The sequence below is a fragment of the Myotis daubentonii genome, chromosome 7, assembly GCF_963259705.1.
Source record: "Myotis daubentonii chromosome 7, mMyoDau2.1, whole genome shotgun sequence".
NCBI classification, from domain to species: Eukaryota; Metazoa; Chordata; class Mammalia; order Chiroptera; family Vespertilionidae; genus Myotis; species Myotis daubentonii.
The window spans coordinates 52442891-52456067 of NC_081846.1; the positions used below are offsets into that span (position 1 = coordinate 52442891).

Sequence of the window (13177 nt, forward strand, 5' to 3'; positions counted from 1 at the left end):
GCAGCCAGTTAGCGTTAGCAGTAGAGTTCAGGACCAGGCATTCTAAGGCGTTGGAAGCTAATCATCCACATAAAGTACAAATTTTCAATTCTTGCAACTTATATTTTTAAAATAAAATTTTCTCAGCCAACACCATTCTGTATAACTGGGAATTACTCAAAATTAGTCTCAGACCTGGAGAACATTATGCTAAGTGAAATAAGCCAGTCAGAGAAAGACAAGTACACAAGATTTCGCTTATATGTGGAATCTAATGAACAAACTGAACTACCAAGCAAAATAAAGACAGACTCATAGAGAGCAGGCTGACAGCTCTGTTGGGGAGGGTGTTGGGGAGGGAGGGGGAGTGTGTGTGGAGGAGGGTGGGTGAAAGTGGAAGAGGCCATTGAGGGATAAATGGTAATGGAAAAAATAAAATAAAAAATTTTTAAATGGTGATCTCTGAAAACACATGAAGGCCTTTGATTCTGTACCTTTCCTGTACAAACCACGAGTTAAAAAAATCAAAATCTGTGCTTGTTTACGAAACCGTTCAGCCACCCACAGGGTTCTGAGACTTCCCTGAGAATGTCCTAATGCAAATAGAAAATTACAGGATGACTTCCACTGGGATTAGAGGGCCACAGGATTTGGTTGCTTCCAGACATCAGCAGGAAAGACATTTTCCCTGCTAACATTCTGGCACGGCAGAGAGAGGGTTAAAGCCCCATGCCTTTTGGCGACCAGAGCCCCCTAGCTCCTCTACCACCACTTCTGTCCTTACACTGGAGGAGTCGGGTACCATTTCCTAAATTACAGGACTGGGACTTCAGGAGGTCACTTTACCCATCCCCCTGCTTCTGGGCAGGGCAGCACTTAATTATCCCGGCTCACAGAAGCTCTCTCTGAAAGCAATTGATGCAGAGATGTGATCATTTGCCTCGGGGGAGCATGATGCTCTGTAGATAGATTGTTTTTGTTTATTTCTGTTTGGGGAGAATGGACATTTAAAAGTGAAATTCTCTCCCACTTTGTTTTGTTCCCAACAGTGGTCTAAATGATATTCTGCGCTGGCTCTCATGCTGCAGGAGGTTTTTAATGCGGCCCAGGATCACTGACAGCCATCTGTGCCTGGCCCCAGGCCGGGACTCTCCCAGGATATGTCTACACTCACCTGTGGGCACCACAGGTTTAGCCTGCTGATATCATTTGAACACTTTGCATTGAAAGAAATCGGAATAAAAAAGGTAGTTTTGTGTCCTGTGGGAGAGTCATTATTCTTACAACTTGCTGGGCAGCTCCTCCTTTCCAACTTCTTCACGGCTGGCTGTTGCAGCCACTCATGTGACATTACATCCCTTTTTCATTTTAAATATAATCAAACTTCTGATTTAAATGCTTAAGAGTTCATTGTCCCTGATGCCTTTTCTTATAATATCCACTAACAGGCTTATGAAAGCACAGGAAATAATGAAAATCAAAATACAAAATCAATCTGTGGCTTGTAAATAATTTTTAAGGAAGAAACTGACCAGTCTCAATCACTTACAAGAGAACGGGCATATTCTTTCTTTTTGCCAAGTGGGCGCCCTGACGCAGAAGCCTGGGTTCTGTATCTGGCGACGACCAGGAGTCATCTAACCCCTGCGTTGCTGGGTTGTGGGAGCTGGACATGGCTTCTGGACCAGCAGCATCTCCATCCCCTGGGAGCTTGTGAGAAAAGAGGGATCTCCCATCTTATCCCACCTATTCAATCAGAATCTGCATTTAAACAGGACCCACAGGTGATTCGTGTACTCATCAGTTTTTGGGGGAAATTGTTTAAAACTTTGAGATCATATTCCAATATGCAGCATTAAGAAATAAACATATTAGGAGAGAAGATTATAGATGTCAAGGATGAAGATTTTAACCAAACTTGATGGAATTCTGTTTCAGTTCATGCTAAGAATTTTTAAGTTAGGAGACCTAGTAAAGACTTCTCCCCCCCCCCCCCCCCCCATTTATCCACAGCAGAATTACATAGAACAACAATATGGCCTTTTTAACTTTTTCATATTTCCACGATTCTTCAGTAATTAGTTCTAAGGTATCTTAAACCTATTGAATGATCTGAGACATAGTGTTTTGTTTTAATTTGACAGACTATCCACTGGCAGTTGTCATTTACTGCTTCCATCCTAACTTCCTTTCCATCCATGCTATCTGAATGATGCTGTGCTTAGTACACAGAAAAATCAGAACATACAAAATGATCTCAACTATTTCAAACAACTCATGAGACATTATATTAAGAAAATACAATAACTGCTAATGATAATTTTCATTGTTATGAATTCTGTGTGAATTTTGTGAATTTTTTTCTTCATTTCAATTTTCTGCATATCCTAATATTGGTGTAATAAGTATGTATTACTCTTTTAGCCAGAAAATCATATTACTTAAGCTTAATTCATGCAGTTTTGTTCATGCAATAGGTGAAACTATATAAAAACTGTAGAAAGTCTGGAAGTAGATCAAAATATTCTCTATACATTTCTGTATTTTTAGTTTTCTATATAAAATATGTATTTCTTTTATAGTGGTTGCTACATGAGTTTCAATAAATGTCTAATAAGTATTTTTGAAAGTGTGAATAAATGCGAGGGTGTAGAATTACTTCTTCATAACTAGTCTTAACTGCAAGGTTATAAATTTTGAGATGGTATCAGTCATAAAGATTGACTATTAGTGACCACAAGTCAGACCAGTGATAGAAAAGTAGAGTCTTCCCAAAGATCATTTTGAAATTAAATGATTTAATTAAACTTTCTCGAAACTTAGAAACATACAGTTTTTATATACTTTCTTAAAAGTGATTTACATTTAAATTAATTAGCATTGCCAAATTTTATTAGCATGTGATCTAAGTGGCAATGATAGAATAATTAAATTTTGGCTGGAAGGTACATCTCTGAATTCAGAGTTTGAAAATATTTTTGCTCTGTTTTCAATGTACTCTTAGTGGGAGTATGAAAATTAAGCACAAATAAGAAGTTCTGGTTGTTTGGGGTTGAGTGAGTTCAGGTTCCTGTTTGACTCTTCATGAGGGTCCAGGGGCCTGGATTTGGGAAGAACAATCTGAAAACCATGAAATCACAAAGCATTTGGGTCACTGGGTTCGGGTAGAATTTTTCCCCCCAGAGTACACCATGACCTACTGAAATATCATGATTATTAAGTATATTATATGCACGATATTTTGTCAACTCTGCAGCACTGAAAGTCGGTTCCTCATATTACTAGTGAAGAAGAAAGAGCTATTCAATGAGCTGCCCATGTTGACATTATGACATGTTGGCATCATTGCAGGACAAAGCCAGGCTTTGACCCCCAAGTTAAAAGAATGCAAGCCTGAAGTACTTGCAGTGTAAGACACTGCTGTACACGTTAACATAAATAACTGACAAATTAATAGTTCTTGTTAACGAGAGATGGATTTTAGTGTGGTGTCCAAGAGTTCATGCTCTTGAGGCAGACCATGTAGGTTTCAAATCGTGCCTCTGCCACTCTCTAAGTCAATGATCTTAGGAAAGTTACCAAATTTATCTGGGCCCTTATTTCCTCATCAAAAAATGTGGTCAGCATCTTGTAGCTTAGTTTGGAATTTAAATGAGTTCATGTAAGAAAAGTACTCAGTTCGAGGACTGACAATAGTAAGTACTCCGTAAAAGTTAGCTATTTAGAACACTTAGAGTAAGCCAAGAGTGGCAGCAGGCATGTTTTTTAATGTAGTATTTATATTTAATCCATACCACAAAGCAATGATATATAGTTTTTAAATGTCAATTTTGTAAAAGAAGAAAACAATAACTAAATAAGCATAAGGACTCTGTAAATAAGGATAAGCCATGGGTCTGGAATTGTAGCCCAAGTCTCTCTAACATCAAACCAATGCTCCTATTATTATTAGTTAAAAAATCATAATGACTCTTTTATAAATATGACAAAGTTTCATTGAATTATTTTCTCAAATAATAGTGAGTACCAATAATTTTTGGATATATTTAATCTTAGTTTTTTGATGATTTGAAAATACATGCTTTCATTTATTTTTATAATAGTCCCATAAGATATGGAGTAGGCAGATATTGATTCCCAATAACCCAAAATTATTTAAATCATATTTATACAGAGAATACCAGTAGTAATACTCATTTTAATATAGATCATAATATGTGAAAATGTAAACCTCAATGTAGAATGTGTTCTATCTCCCTGGCAATCGATTCTGCTACTTTGTATTTGATAGTCCTTATAGATTTTCATGTTTTCAGTTACTTCTTTCCTCCTAATGCATTACACAAAATGCCTAGCAGAGTTTAGAATATCCATCTCACATAATTGGTGTTATAAATATCATTGAAATTGATCATTATTTCCTTGTGATGGTAAGGGTACCAGAATATCCTCCACAGAGTTCACTTCTGCAAAGTGTTAATTTCCCATTACTTTTAATTTTAATTTATTAATTACTAATTATTTATTTTATTTAAACAAGGATGGAAAAAAGTTCAGAAGGTAGTATGTATTCTTATGAACAGCAATTAGGAAATTGAAATAAAAATTTAAAAGCTTAATGTTGGAAATGGCAAAATGTGCCCTACTAAATTAGCAATTTGTCAACTTTGAAATTAATTCAGTGGAACCATGAATCTCGCCTGAGTGACTGCTAGATGATCTATTCTGAAATAAGTCAATGAAGTGAGTCTAATCACAGACCTAACAAAACCTAGATATTATTTCCACCTTCTCCTGAAACTTGCTACTACTTAGCAAAGTTGACCAAACTTTAATGGAGAAAACAACCAGTCTACTCTTTCCCCAAAGAAGTTGTCCTTTTCGTTTGGGATTGAGGCATGTTTCCTTTATTGCAAAGGGCAGTTCATATTGAGGCTGTCATTTATATTGATGTTCTTTTTTCAAAATGACACCTCCATGTAATTTTTTTCTGCAGAAAAATTGGACTTCAGTGTTCAGGGTCATTGGTAAGAGATCTTTCACTGATTCAAAATTCATTTAAAATTTTTAGAAAGAAGAGGGGAAAAAACAGAATAACAACTCTCCAACAGAGGTAATCTCTACTTTCTGTGAGAAAACCTAGTGCATTTTACATGGCTCACCAAATAGAAAACAAGTTTTTGTGTTTTTTCCTTTGCGAATTTAATAACACACGAGGATTTCTTTCTCTAGGATTTTGTGAAAACTTACAATTATCATAGGACTGAGTGTAGTTTGTTTGCTCCCCACAAAAGCAGAGATGATTTTTATTGACCAATCTTTGATCCGAGAGATTAAAGAAAGTACTGCATGAGCAGCAAGAAGGATAACACCACGGGGGTCAATAGGCTTTACTGCTATTGGAAATGAAAGTGAACCATTCCATTGGGAGATGGGGTCATTTAGCATTCTTATGGGGGAATTCAAGACTCTTTTTTCCCATTTTTTGGAAAAAAATATTCAACTTATGAATAGGTTTTTCCATGACTTAATATCATGACCACACATGAGGTTATTTGGAGGGCACTAAATTCACCAACATAATTCTGTACAATGCTTTTTTAGCCCAAATGGCCTGGCTGTCACATTCACACACCCTTGATTGAAATGTCTCTAGTAGACTTTTGGAATGCAGTCTGAAGGCTTAGTGACTCAATATTTTCACAGTGAATACATTTCCAATCTCATAGAAAGTTGCCACTGACTACTGCAGAGGTTATGTCTCTTTCAGTTTTCTTCTGAAATAGTGTGAATTGAGCAAAATTCAAGCTGAATTTTGAGAAAACAGGACATTGTAACTACACACTGTCAGTATTTGCCACTATAATATGGTCTGTTTAAGGTAAAACTATCCAGCCTTCCATCTTTGAACTGATAGTCTATAAAATAGTTACCTTTTTTCTTATTGTCATAAATAGAAGGATAATTTTTTCCCCCCTCTCTTCTCGTTATGAGCCAGGGAATAACAATTGGAATTATAACATCTGGTATGATTGTGACCAGGGATAATGCTGAAATATCACTGTTTATAGAATATTCACCAGCACTACTGAGGCCTGACAAAAATGTTCACATTATGCTTTTTAATTTCCTTGAAATGTTGCCAAAGAATATCATTGAATCATCCAGTTGTATTTCTCTTTCAATTTGCTAAAGACATATTTAAGGCTCAGGGCAATTTATCTTAGTTATTGACTGATTATTTTTAACAGAGTTATTGTTTGCAAATTTAAAATGTCATTATTCTTCTTTCTATAAAGTCTTTGTCTAGGAGACAGGTCTCTCATAGTGATTTAAATAATTTATTACCTAGAGCCATCCCTGTTCTAGTTCCATTGGTTTCTAAAGCTGATTTAGCATTGGGATTATATTAACAAACTTAAAAGTTTTGGTTAAAACTATGCTTTCCTCTCATCTCAAGGCAACTGTCCATGTTGCTTTCCTTGGCAAGAGTATACAACTAGATTCTAAACATCATGCTTAACCCTTATTGAACTATTCCATTTCAATTTAAAGTTGTGATTAATACTAAGCATAATTCTCTTCTTCTTGGGGGAAAAATCACATTTGTTAATATTCACAGAAATATACTGTTGTAAGTTTACATGGAGGGATGTGATTTTTCCCTACTTTTTCTAGCATATAATTATCTAGATTCTCCTGACACCATTCAGTAAATTGCTCTTGGCCATACCAAATGGTGTCCAAGTGCTTAGAAATAGCGTATACTTCATTTTAAAGTGTTCACTTTGATTATTAGTAAGAATCCATTCAATGATGAACTCTGCTTCATTAAGTGTTATTAATATATTAAACTTGACCAATGAAATAATTAAAATTAATAAAAATAATAAATGATCTAGGAGACTGAGTTTTTTTCCTAAACCAAGCGTTGATTTATCTTTGACCTGAGACAAATCAACCCATTTGAATCGGGTATATGTAACTTAGGAAGAACCTTTTGTTTTGATGAGAGACCCGAGTAATATTTTGCTAAAAGTTGCAAAAGATTTCTCTTTCTTAAACTGAGCAACTTCTGATTACTCTGTACCATTGGGCTAAAGTATCTAGTACCTCTATCTAGCTATGTGATCTGGGCTCAAATCAATTATTGCTGTATGCTTGATCTGAATGCCAAAGAGCAATAAGGAGTTAATTTTAGTATTATAGATTCTGTTGAATTCCTTATGCTAAAGTACAATACTTATAATAATTAAAATTATAACAATAATGATAACTAATATTTATTGTCTTTACTATATGTCAGAAATTGTAATTTACCTGCACCATGTCATTTTATCCTTAAGATAAACGTGAACTAATTCATGTATTGTCTTCTCCCAAAATTCATACATTGAAATCTAACCCCTAATCATTAGGGCCTAATGTGATGGTATTGGGAGGCAATTAGGTAATGGGGGTAGAATCCTTCTGAATGGAATTAGTCCTCTTATATTAAGAGGCAAGAAACCAGCTTACCCTCTAACCACATTTGAGGATACAAGGAAGAGTCAGCAGTCTGCAGCCCGGAAGAAGACCCTCACCAGGACCTGGTCATGCTGGCACCTTGAACATAGATTTCTAGCCTCCAGAATGGTGAGAAATAGAAATTTGTTGTTTAAGGCACACAGACAATGGTTATTTGTTATAGTAGCCTGCACTGATTAAGACAAGTGTTAATACCATACTCATTTATGGTTGAGGAAATCATAAAATACTAAGCACACCTAGAATTGGGATTCATATGCTGGTTTATTTGCCTCTACATTCCACCCTAAAAACCATTCTGCCATACGTTTTCCTTGGACTTGCACATAGTCCAGGCTCATATATAATCTACACTGATTTCTCAAAAAAGCATTTTGGTCAACTAATTTCTTTGTGTTGCTATTTGGCAGCCAACTATTCTTTTTTGGAGTCTTGCCACTTTGGGCAAGTGTTTGGGCAACTAGTGACAATTTATTGTATTTCGCCATTAACCTATAAAAGTGAGTATAAAATAGAAAAAGATTATTCTTATAAAGTGTAGACTATTAAACTTAGAAAAACAATTGTGAAAAAGATGAAAATACGTCCTGAAAATAATGAGTCTTAAGCCTCATTTGGAAGCTCGTTGGACTTAAGCTGGCTGTCCATGAGTTTGAGTGATAAGAAAATACATATAATCATAGAATATATATGAAATGTTGGAAATATAGCACGAAAGACAGCTTCTAAAATCGTGTTTATTTATAGTTCTTATATTTTTAAAATTTTGTTATGTTGCAGAAGTCATTTGATAATAGACACTATATGTTTCACATTTTCAGATATTAATTATGTATATAAAAAAGAGACTGGGTACAGTTTAAATTAATTTCACCTAAGAATAACTTATATTCCAAAAAGGGGAAAAATAACAACAACAATAAAACACATACCAAAAAAAAAAAATGGAGCCCGCTTTGCAGACACGCAGCCCTGGAGCCGCCCGTGACCAGCCCTGGTGAACCCCACTGTGTTCTTCGACATCGCCATCAACGGCGAGCACTTGAGCCGCGTCTCCTTGGAGCTGTTTTCAAAGTTCCAAAGACAGCAGAAAACTTCCGTGCTCTGAGCACTGGGAAGAAAAGATTTGGTTTTAAAGGTTCCTGCTTTCACAGAATTATTCCGGGATTTATGTGCCAGGCTGGTGACTTCACACGCCATAATGGCACAGGGGGCAGGTCCATCTATGGGGAGATGTTTGAGGATGAGAACTTCATCCTAAAATATACAGGTCCTGGCATCTTGTCCATGGCAAATGCTGGACCGAACACAAATGGCGCCCGGTGTTTCATCTGCACTGCCAAGACGGAGTGGTTGGCTGGCAAGCATGTGGTCTTTGGCCGGTGAAGGAGGGCCTGGATATTGTGACAGCCATGGAGCGCTTTGGGTCCAGGAATGGCAAGACCAGCAGGAAGATCACCATTGCTGACTGTGGGCAACGCTAATAAATTTGACTTGTGTTTTATCTTAACCGCCAGACCATTCCTTCTGTAGCTCAGGAGAGCACCCCTTCACCCCGATGTGCTTGGAATGTTCTATAATCTTTGTGCTCTTGCCATAGTTCATTGGGTTCCATAATTTCCTTACCCCTTCCCAGTCTAGCTGGATTGCAGAGTTAAGTTTATGATTAGGAAATAAAAACTAACAGTTGTCTGTCAAAAACAAAACAAACCAAAAACACAAATGGACTACAAAGCAACACCTGATTGTTTAATCAGACTTTGCCAAGGAACTAAAGGCTTAATAGAAAACCTTCTAAATAAAGATTGCTGAAATTCCGCCATAGCCGGCTTGGCTCAGTGGATAGAGCATCGGCCTGTGGACTGAAGGGTCCCGGGTTCGGTTCCGGACAGGGGCACATGCCTGGGTTGTGGGCTTGATCCCCAGTGTGGGGTGTGCAGGAGGCAGCCAATCAATGATTCTCTCTCATCGTTGATGTTTCTATCTCTCTCTCCTTCTCCCTTCCTCTCTGAAAGAAATAAATTTAAAAAAAAAAGATTGCTGAAATTCCACTAGTTTCCTCTTATAGGGCCATTCTTTCCAGTGTCCTGTAATGGATAAGAGTTGGCCTTTAGAACACACAGATCTTGGTCAAATCCTTACTTATTAGCTGTTAAGCTATCAACACTAAGCAATCTTGAACAAGTAACTTAATCTCTTTCCTCAATTCCCTTGGTTTGAAATAAGACTAATGTCACTTGCCAAACTGAGCTATCATTAAGATTAAATGAAATAATGTATAAATATGCTTTCATACAGTTTTCTTGTACTTAATAAATATCAATTGTTTTCATCATTGTTGACATGAAATATAGAAATAGGACAAGGTCTTTGTCATAATAATTGAGATCATGGGGTCAGTGGGCATGGTTTGCACTTCTAAAGACTCACAGAAATCGTTAAGTGAAAGAAGCAATAATTCTTCCCTGGCTACTGAGACTGCCAGAGGAGAGGGCCTGGTTCTGTATCCATTTCATAGTACAGAGCCAGCCTTGCATCTCGGCTGTTAATGAGAATGGTGTTACCTACTTCAGAGGACCATAGCTCAATTCCAATTGTTTGGTTTCTTTTGCATCCCCATAGTTAAATGTTATGACAATTTATAGAGGATTGAGGGTGGTTTGAAGATTGACTCATTCCCTACCTATGGTTGCTCTATTCAAAATGAACATTCTACATCATTAGATGAAAAATGGCAATTATATTATTTGAATTATTTCCCTAGTGGTTCTTCTAAGGATCAAAAACTTCAGCCTTGATCTTAGTATGCACACCTCTGTCATGTTATGGTTTAACTCCATAATTATATTTTGAGCTAGATAGTTCTTAACTGGTATTTTACAAAGTAAAAGGAAAAATAAATTGAGTTTTTTTTTAAAGGTGCAATTGTGACATTTTCAAGAGAAGCAGGAACATTCTGATATAAACATGAAAACGTTCCTTCTTCAGAGGATTCAGGCCAATTCCTGAATTTTACCACATCAAGGAACTCTTTGCAGTGGCTTCCTTGAAATAAACAATACGAAGAGTAAAAAACAGTTTCATAGTCATTGATGTCTTTTTAAAGCTTTTCTTCTTTTCTTCGTCTCTCTACTCCAAACTATTTGCTCTTACAATTATTATTTGAGTAATGAAGATACACATATAGACTTAATTCCTTGCATTAAAAATACAAAAACCCCAATAGCATGCAGCATAGAGCTTCATATTTTTTCTAAATTTCTCTGTAGTTCAGTACAAGTAAGAATCATGTAGGTGATAGTATTCCTCAACTTCTACAACTACTGCGAAAAAAACGACTTTTCAGGGAGAATGTCTGCTTTTATAAAATAGGACTCTGGGACTTGCAGAGCCTCTGCAGAGTGAGAACTATTGTTGAATTTCATTTGGAAGATCTCAGGGGTATATTATACTTATTTTTCTCTGCTTCTGAGTGATGAAAGACTAAGTTAAATCTGCTTGTGATTAAACTTCAGGTTGTGGATATAATATTATCTTTTAATAATGAAACTGTTTGGTTTAAGTTTATCCTGATTAACATCTGAAATAGGGGGAGCATTATTACGTGAAATTCTTAAAGCATATGTGGTAAGAAAAAGTAAGAAATGTTCATGGATTTGCATCTCTCAGATGATTAGTGACTTTGAGCATGTTTTCATATGTCTCTTGGCTTTCTGAATGTCCTCTTTTGAAAAGTGTCTATTTAGGTCCTTTGCCCATTTTTTTTTATTGGATTGTTTATCTTCCTTTTGTTAAGTTGTATGAGTTCCCTATAAATTTTGGAGATTAGGCCCTTATCAGATATGACATTGGCAAATATGTTTTCCCACACAGTGGGTTTTCTCATTGTTTTGTTGATGGTTTCTTTTGCTGTGCAGAAGCTTTTTATTTTGATGTAGTCCCATTTGTTCATTTTCTCTTTAGTTTCAAGTGCCCTAGGAGCTGTATCTGTGAAGAAATTGCTTTGGCATATGTCTGAGATTTTGTTGCCTTTGTATTCTTCTAGAATTTTTATGGTTTCCTGTCGTACATTTAAGTCCTTTATCCATTTTGAGTTTATTTTAGTGTATGGTGTAAGTTGTTGGTCTAGTTTCATTTTCTTGCATATATCTGAACAACAATGAGGTACCATCTTACACCTGTCAGACTGGCTATCATCAACAAATCAACAAACGACAAGTGCTGGAGAGGATGTGGAGAAAAAGGAACACTCGTGCACTGCTGGTGGGAATGCAGACTGGTGTAGCCACTATGGAAGACAGTATGGAGTTTCCTCAAAAAACTGAAAATGGAACTCCTATTTGACCCTGTGATCCCACTTCTAGGAATATATCCCAAGAAACCAGAAATACCAATCAGAAAGGATATATGCACCCCTATGTTCATAGCAGCACAATTCACCATAGCTATGATCTGGAAACAGCCTAAGTGCCCATCAGTAGATGAATGGATTAGAAAACTGTGGTACATCTACACGATGAAATACCATGCTGCTCTAAAAAGGAAGGAACTCTTACCATTTGCAACGGCATGGATGGAACTGGAGAGCATTATGCTAAGTGAAATAAGCCAGTCAATGAAGGAAAAATACCACACGATCTCACTCATTCATGGATAACAGAGACCATTATAAACTTTGAACAATAATAGATACAGAGGCAGAGCTGCCTCAAACAGATTGTCAAACTGCAGCAGGAAGGCCAGGGAGGGTTGGGGGGCAGGAGGGAGTGGGGTAAGAGATCAACCGAAGGACTTGTATGCATGCATATAAGCATAACCAATGGACATAAGACACTGGGGGGTAGGGGAGGCTAGGGGACTGTCAAGGGCGGGGGGGGGGGGGGAAAAAGGACACGTATGTAATACCCTTTGTAAGACTTTAAGCAATAAAAAAAATTATAGCCATCCTAAAAATAAATAAATAAATAAATAAATAAATAGAAATGTTCATGGAGAATTGAGTTTTTCTATGTTGAATGCAATGCAGTTCTCACACTACCTATCTAGACTTAGCATAGACTTCAAAGGTTGAGGGCACTGTCTTCCACAAGACTTTAGATACCAGCCCCAACCTCTGGGTTGTTCAGAACTCCTGTGCGTCTAACTGGCTACAAATTCAGGGGGTTCCACTATCCTTCAGGGTCAATAATTCACTAGAACAACTCACAAAATTCATGAAAGTTCTATACTATAATTACATTTTATTATGAAGCATGAATATGAAGACCATCAAACAAAAGACTCATAACGTAATGTCTGGGAGAGTAATTTTTTCATGTCAATACAAATTGTTCTCTAACATGATATTAATTGGAGCAAAAGATTCCTTTATTTGGATGACATATTTATTCAAACAACTATTTGTGAAAATTTATTTTAAACATTTTTTTTTTGCTTCAGTAATTATTCTTGTATTTAAAACATTGTACACATTTCTGGTTATCCCTTCCAGTTAAATTCTTGAAATAGAATTACCAGGTGAAATAGTATAAACACTTTTAGGGCTTTGGGTGCATACATTTCCTTCCAGTAGTACACCAATTTTCCCTTTCAGTCAGGTGTTTAAGCTTCTGGCTCAATGCACCCTCATTTAAAAAAGCACTACAACTTTAAAAGGTAAAAATCATATACT

The 13177-nt window shown here is 36.4% G+C and overlaps 1 pseudogene; it reads left to right on the forward strand.

Moving 5' to 3' along the window:
• LOC132238847 (peptidyl-prolyl cis-trans isomerase A-like) overlaps window positions 1-9181 on the forward strand; it is a 51288-nt pseudogene extending 42107 nt beyond the window's left edge.
• Window positions 9182-13177: the final 3996 nt, after the last annotated feature.